Raw genomic sequence first — 7,817 nt, 5'->3', positions numbered from 1 at the left:
TTAGCTGTTTTTCCAAAAAGAAACTCTCTTTACAGAACTGAGTGCGATAATTATTTAAACAGACAACATACAAAACATGTATTCACAACTAAACTTGACATGATTTCCCTTTATTGATTGATTTGGTTTTAGAAAAGCAGTCTCCATGCCCACGGATACAAGGTCGCTAGACCTGGAAAGTTATCTTTTCCTTTATACAGCCAATTGTTAAATCAGACATTATAGATATCCTTCAACTGAGTACATTTGCAAGGCAAACGTGTATTTACACAGCAAATGTGGCTTTCTCAGACTGTGGGTTTAACAAGATTTTCTGCTGTAATGCCTACATCCAAAAGCTTCGGTAAACTATATTTCGAGATTTAAAAATAAATTTAAATAAAAATACATTTCTCTTGACTGTGGGCTGTGTGCAGTACTTGAACAGTAGTGATGATTAAACTGAAATACTTAATCAGCTCCTTTGAATCATAGTTGTAGCAGGCCCAGTGGTAGCAGTGGATAGCAGCTTCAGGTAATTCCAGGGTAAAGGGTGTGTAAAAAGTGGTGTCTGTGCACCACGTCATCTGCGGATATTTGGAATTAAAATGTAATTAGAAAAGCAAGTTTCTGCTCTAAAACGTGGTTAGAAAGATCGTGACTGCTGTGTTTATTGTTGAGATTGTAGGACAGCCAGTCAGAACCAATGAGGGAAGTGGTGGCTGTTGAAGGCGGATGTGTGTGTTGCGTCTTTGGAAGTAATGATGCTAAATCTAACAACTAAAATCTGACTCCATTTTATGCTAACCTATGTTTTAGTTCCCCAATTCCCAATTCTACTTAGCATCCCAGGAAATCTTAGTTTGCCTTGGCTTGTAGGTGATCAGGCTACATAGTCCACGACGTAGGATACCGTACCAGCACATTTAATATAACTCACTGCCATTTCAGCGGCCCATCTAGGGACTGCAGACTCGTCAGAATAGTGCAATATTTAAGACTGACTTTTAGCTTTTAGCTTTCTGAGCCAATTTTCAGCACAGTGGTGAGGAGACCCCCTATTGTTATAGAACTATCACCCCTTTGCTACTCGCATTGTGTGGATCAAAATGAGACCAAACAAGACATGTATAACTTGAACCAAACAGAACATACAGAAATAGTAGTTTATAGCTGAGGATTGGGATTTCACCATTGGTCACTGAAGGATTTGGAGTCATCAAGTTCCCGTGCCCTCTGACTCTCCCTACCCCCCTGGTGACCCATCCTGTCGTACAGTTCCTTGGTGTGGAGGAGCAGGGACACATTCCTCAGCCAGGTGGCTGTTGTTTATGGCCTGAGAATGTTTATTTGAGCAACAGTCCCTTATTTGTTGTGCCACAGTTCATATTTTGTCAGGCATCTCCCGTTCCCTTACAATATAAATGTTTCTGAACCCTCCTCCCTGAGTGTTTTTGATGTTTACTTTTGGGTATATTCCTCGCCTCTTGAACTACCTGTACTGAATAAGTTGGGTATATCATGGAAATACTGTAAAATATTCAGTTTATTTAGTGGAAGCTCATCACAGGAAAGGTTGTCAAGTGTATTCATTTTTCATTCCAATAAAGTTTCAAACTGAAACTATTTTAGTGTCATGATTTATTTGTAATTGGCGCGGGGGGGGTAAGATGAGATAAAAATAACCTTGTATTTTCATGCCAAGGCTATGTGGTTTTTTTAAACTCATATGTGTTTGTTGTTTTTGACATTTGTCATTTTTAATATTTTATGCATTAACATTGGAAAAGGCTGATGTCAGTTGTATACCGTATGGAAAAATATCAGCACTCCTGTCTGGGCTGGGTTTATACAGCAGCAGCAGGAGAAACATGCAGGTCTGTAGACTGTACATCTTTCTGATGGTGAAAGATGTGCTGAAACATACTGACACAAAAAAGCAATAAAAAATGGCAAAAACCTGTCTGCATTTTCCCTTTTTCAGTTTTATGTTTCTGAATGATTGGGTCAGTAATTCACCTGTAATATCTCTGCATTTCATATTTTTGTTTAAGTGGGGACAGATCTCATAGCAACAGGGTAAAAGCCTTTTTTGGAACCATTCTTTTTCTCTCCCAGTTTTCCTCCGCACTGATTGCTCTCTGAGAGTCTGCTCCCAAAGACCCTGGTCTCAGGCGCTTAGACCAGTGCAAGTCAGACCCCGATGGATATTTAATTAGCATGCTGGCTCCAGCTCTCACAGGCCTAATTAAGAGGATAGGAACGATCTTGCCTCATGTTGTGCTCGGGCTCTGCTCTCGCGCTCACGTATTAAAGAAAATCCTCTCCATCGTCCGTGGCTCTCCTTGACCTCTGCTTTTTCAAAATAACCCAATAAAACGTGCGCTCAAAGGAGAGATTTCTTTTGAGGTGAAACTCGAGCCGAATAGATGCCTGCGATTCTGCTGGGTGCCATCGTTAAAATTTCTCTCTCAGTGTAACTCTAATGGAACAGAGAGCATGTAATATTAAGCACACACTTCCAAAACGGCCCTGCAGATCAAAGCAGGGGGCGGCCATGTGTCTTTTGTCATGTATGTATGTCTTGCAGTGACAATTAGGCATCCCTTTTCCTTTTACAGGTAAACGAGTCCTGATGCAAATAGCACAGAAACACACAATGCGTAAACAGGGCATGATGTGAGGGCATCTGATAGACCCCCCCTGCGGCACTCCATTCTCCATTTTTTTAATATTCTCTGAAGTGTTGTTTTTTGATGTATTTATAATTGCAGTGAGAGGTCTGCCGGAGACGCTCTCCTCAGACGTCTCAGCGACTCGCCGGGTTGCACTGCTGATAAATAATGCACTAGTGAACTGACTGGCCTTTGAAACTCAGGGATATGAATGTGTGTGAACAGGGGGGGTCCCCCTGGATCCAGAAACCACAGCAGCAGAATTGAATGGCTGGAATTTATGGAGAAGATCAATAGTAATAAATTGTTTCTGATGACTTTTTGCTCTTCCATACTAAGTCCGGCTTAATATACTCTACCTTTTTTGTTGTAAAATGGATATGTCCCAATGTCCCTTCTCAGAATTATTTCAGATATCAAATATAAATGCGCACTGCTGTGTGTATGTGTAATTGTGTGTGTGTGTGTGTGTGTATTTGTGTGTGTGTGTGTGTGTGTGTGTGTGTGTGTGTCTTTATTTGTCTGTGTTTCCTTCTGATCTCTGCTTCATAGGTGTTTCTTTCACACCGGTCATAAATCTCATTTAGGCTCAGACTCAGTGCAGCCGTAAGTTGTACTGTTAAAAACATGAAATCTTGAATGTTGAACCGTTTTATGAGGGGAAATATGGTCAGGACAGAGACTTTAGTGAACGGTATAAATGGTGCCAGTTACACTGACGCAGTGACACCTGATCCTGGGTCAGTGTGTTCTTGAGCCACACTGCAGTGTCCCGTGTGCGCCTGCGGTCTAACGCAGCTGAGAGAGTCTCATTCCAGAGCTCTGGCTCTGGCTTTAAATGAACTTGTTACGGGCTGGCAGAGCTGCTCTCTTCCTCCTCTTCCACCTGTGTGCTCCTCATCTGGTGCTGGCAGGTGTGACACAGAGGCATTTTGGCAAATGTGAGACAGGGGTTTTAGTGGATGTGAGTTTAATAAAATTGGCACCTTCAAAACTCATCCGCGGGCTGTTTGATGCATTACTTTTGCTCTTTGTGTGCTTTTATTTTGGGCATTTCGTAGACCCACACTGGTAAGAGGCAGAACAGCGGGAAGCATTTATTGTTTATTCTCAGGATTGTGTTTCTCTGCTCATGCTCACAGCATAGCTGAACCATACAACGCACTGCCAAGGTAGGTGATCCAGCCATCCAACCCTGCATTTCAGGGATATGAAATCAAATCTGAATTTAAATATGAATTTAAATATGGTGTTTTATTATTGAACATGCATTTTCAAGCAAACCCACCATGCAGGTATTAATGAGAAATGCTGCAATATCAGTTGCTTGTCTTGTTCTTTTGTATGAGCCTCTGATTATGTCATTGCCATGGTGGTATGCAGTTTCTCTACTGGCATTAATAAAGTATAATCTAATGTAATCTAATCTGATAGATACACAGATTCTCTCCACTTAAAGTCACCCTCAAACCCTGAAATTTGGTCAGAATGTGCAAATATTCAAAAGTACTCCTTAATAATAAAATACTCATTAATATGTTGTTTACATGAACATAGTGAAGTGCAACTACAGCTCATTTAAGCAGAAGAGAGCAAACAAAGAAAAACGATGCACATGTATGTGTTGTCACAGTGAAGTTACTCCCTCGCTGTGGGATCCTCACAGACCCCTGACCTGCAGAGACTCAGGTGTCCAGTGCCAAACACGGCAGTTGCTGTTAGCTGGCAGGCTGCAGTGGCAGGTTGTTCGGCAGACTGCAGTGGCAGGCTGTTCGGCAGGCTGCAGTGGCAGGCTGTTCGGCAGGCTGCAGTGGTAGGCTGTTCGGCAGGCTGTTCGGCAGGCTGCAGTGGTAGGCTGTTCGGCAGTGGCAGGCTGTTCGGCAGACTGCAGTGGCAGGCTGTTCGGCAGGCTGCAGTGGCAGGCTGTTCGGCAGTGGCAGGCTGTTCGGCAGGCTGTTCGGCAGGCTGCAGTGGCAGGCTGTTCGGCAGACTGCAGTGGCAGGCTGTTCGGCAGACTGCAGTGGCAGGCTGTTCGGCAGGCTGCAGTGGCAGCTGTTCGGCAGTGGCAGGCTGTTCAGCAGGCTGTTCGGCAGGCTGCAGTGGCAGGTTGTTCGGCAGGCTGCAGTGGCAGGCTGTTCGGCAGACTGCAGTGGCAGGCTGTTCAGCAGACTGCAGTGGCAGGCTGTTCGGCAGGCTGCAGTGGCAGCTGTTCGGCAGTGGCAGGCTGTTCAGCAGGCTGTTCGGCAGGCTGCAGTGGCAGGTTGTTCGGCAGACTGCAGTGGCAGGCTGTTCGGCAGACTGCAGTGGCAGGCTGTTCGGCAGGCTGCAGTGGCAGGCTGTTCGGCAGTGGCAGGCTGTTCGGCAGGCTGTTCGGCAGGCTGCAGCGGCAGGCTGTTCGGCAGGCTGTTCGGCAGAATGTTCGACAGGCTGTTCGGCAGGCTGTTCGGCAGGCTGCAGTGGCAGGCTGTTCAGCAGGCTGTTCGGCAGGCTGTTCGGCAGGCTGCAGTGGCATGCTGTTCAGCAGGCTGTTCCGCAGGCTGCAGTGGCAGGCTGTTCAGCAGGCTGTTCGGCAGGCTGTTCGGCAGGCTGTTCGGCAGGCTGTTCCGCAGGCTGTTCCGCAGGCTGCAGTGGCAGGCTGTTCAGCAGGCTGCAGTGGCAGGCTGCAGTGGCAGGCTGTTCGGCAGGCTGCAGTGGCAGGCTGTTCGGCAGGCTGCAGTGGCAGGCTGTTCGGCAGGCTGTTCGGCAGGCTTTGAGCTTTGTAAGGTAATGAAAAATAGTTTGGAGGGTTAATGGTGGAAGTTAATATCTTTTATTTTTGTGAGCGGGGTACAAAGGCAGAATGCTGTCAGCGCTGTGCAGGAAATTCTGAGACAGTAGACGTCTGTAAGGAATGCTGAGATTAGTGATGACAGATGAGCTCGTACACACAGAGACACCAAATATTCACACCACCCGCGGAGTAGAACCATGTGACAGCTTTTTATTCTGGAAATACACAATGTAATCAGTGAACATGTCTATTAAAATAATAAGGTTCTCTTCATTTTTGATATAACTCCTCCCTCTGCCATTTTCCCATTCAACAGAACAAAAAACTGTGTCTATGAGTTCAATGCAAACTGGTGAAAATAAAAAAGTTATTTTGTCATATGTGTCATATTCATTTGTCATCAGCTCATTTGCTGACAATGCAAACAGTATTTTAAACTGCAAGCTAAAGGTATGTGCCATCGAATCCAATCTGTTTCAAAGTAGGATTCAGATAAATGAACAAAATGTTTTCTGCAATTACAGACATGTTTGTGTTATGTACCAATCATTCAGTGGTGTCATCATTCAGCTGAAGCATGAACTGACCTCTGCTGTATTTAGTTGCTTTTCTTTTTATCTTAACAAATGTTCCTCAGTTGCTGAAATGAAAAGAGCAGCTCACTGAGGCAGTGCAGGTCTCTTACAGCACTCTTACAGCTTTCAATGTTTTTCTTTATTTTGCTATTTACATTTCAGAATAATATTAAAGACATCGACACTATGAAATGACACAAATGGAATTATAAAGTGATCACCTAGTGTTGAACAAATAAAAGCTATATCTTATTGAATTATAGAATTATTTTATACATTTATTATAAATTATTTTCATACAGTTTTTCACACGTTTCATACATTTAATTATATCACACTTAGACATTAACTTCACTATTTATATTTGCCTAAGAAACAAATTTCAAGCATTACACATAAATCTCTAGATCAAAATGTCTCGGAATGTTTCCCATTATCTTAATCAGGTGCGTGCAAGCTTTTGACTGGTACTCCATATGTGTATATGCACATATGTATATGTAAATATGTGTACGTGTATATGTATGTAACAAATTTCACTTGACGTACCTGCTGAAAACGAAAACGGTAAAATTTTATTATAAAACTTTAAAGTGCATCAGACCATCAGACATAAACTAATTCAAAGTAGCAGTCTGCCTCCTAAATGTATTCTTGGAATCTCTGCTTAGCTGCCTGCTGCCTATTCTGGGGTATCTCCTGTTGCTGCACAGTTTTAAAGGCGGAGGCACTTTACACACAATAACACGCAATTCCAAAGGCCATTTTATATCTAATGGAAAAACAGAATGGATGGAAACTCTTCTTAAGCATGCAATCAGATGCTCTGTATCTGAAGTGGTGTTGTTATGCTACATGGGATAGCTGTGCGAAGCGGCATTTAGCAAAAAATAAATAAATAATAACCATGGAAAGATCTGTCCATTAATGCATGCCAGTGTATGCCTGCATGTCACACAAGCGAATGGTGAAAGCAGCCATTTTCGTACTTTGTTGAAACCAGCACTGAACAAGGTTTGATTTTTTGACCAAATTGAGTACTCTTTGAAATATGTAGCTGACTCTCTGATCTATCTGAAAACAGAAAAGTATAAGATCTTGAAATATCTTTGGTATTTTTATATACTTCTATCATTCTGTTGACTTACTTTATGAATTTTGAATGAGTTACTTTATGAATCATTGTTTCTGGTTGTCATGCCCAAATGATTGTTTCTGATACTAAAAACAAGTGTGATAGAACTTGTCTTACAAAACTCAGGGTCACCATTTTAGGTTGGATTTTACAAGTAGTTACACAAATTGATTTAAACAGATTGTATTTAATCAGTTACATCACTAATCTGAATTGAGGCATACACAAACTGTACAAGAGTCTGAAACTACTTTAACTTTGAGTTTACACAGATCATGTGAATACACTCCATGGACGACTGTGGAACAGATATCGTTTACCATGTTTGAGCTGAAGTGTGCACATAATTGTACCAACCCACAGCTGTTTTAGAACAATGTAAAAAAAACTCAGATACCCTACCAACCACTCATCTGATCAGAAAGGTGATCTGCCACAGGGAAGCAGTCACAGATTACTGGTTTGACATTCTCCTTCAGTCATTTCCACTTAAGACAAAATTTCAAACTTTGATGGAAATGATAGCAGACTATTAGTGAGTAGTGAGAGTTTCAGAATTTTTTGTATACTTTAGAAAGCAACACAGCTGTTAACTGTCAGAGAAATAAATTTCAATCAGAGAGCAAGGTTATTGCGCCAATGGAAGCTTTTAAAGTTACATATGTAGTGCCCTCACTGCAGGA

Source organism: Megalops cyprinoides, chromosome 8 (genome assembly GCF_013368585.1).
Source record: "Megalops cyprinoides isolate fMegCyp1 chromosome 8, fMegCyp1.pri, whole genome shotgun sequence".
Classification (NCBI taxonomy): domain Eukaryota; kingdom Metazoa; phylum Chordata; class Actinopteri; order Elopiformes; family Megalopidae; genus Megalops; species Megalops cyprinoides.
This window is presented reverse-complemented; position numbering follows the sequence as displayed.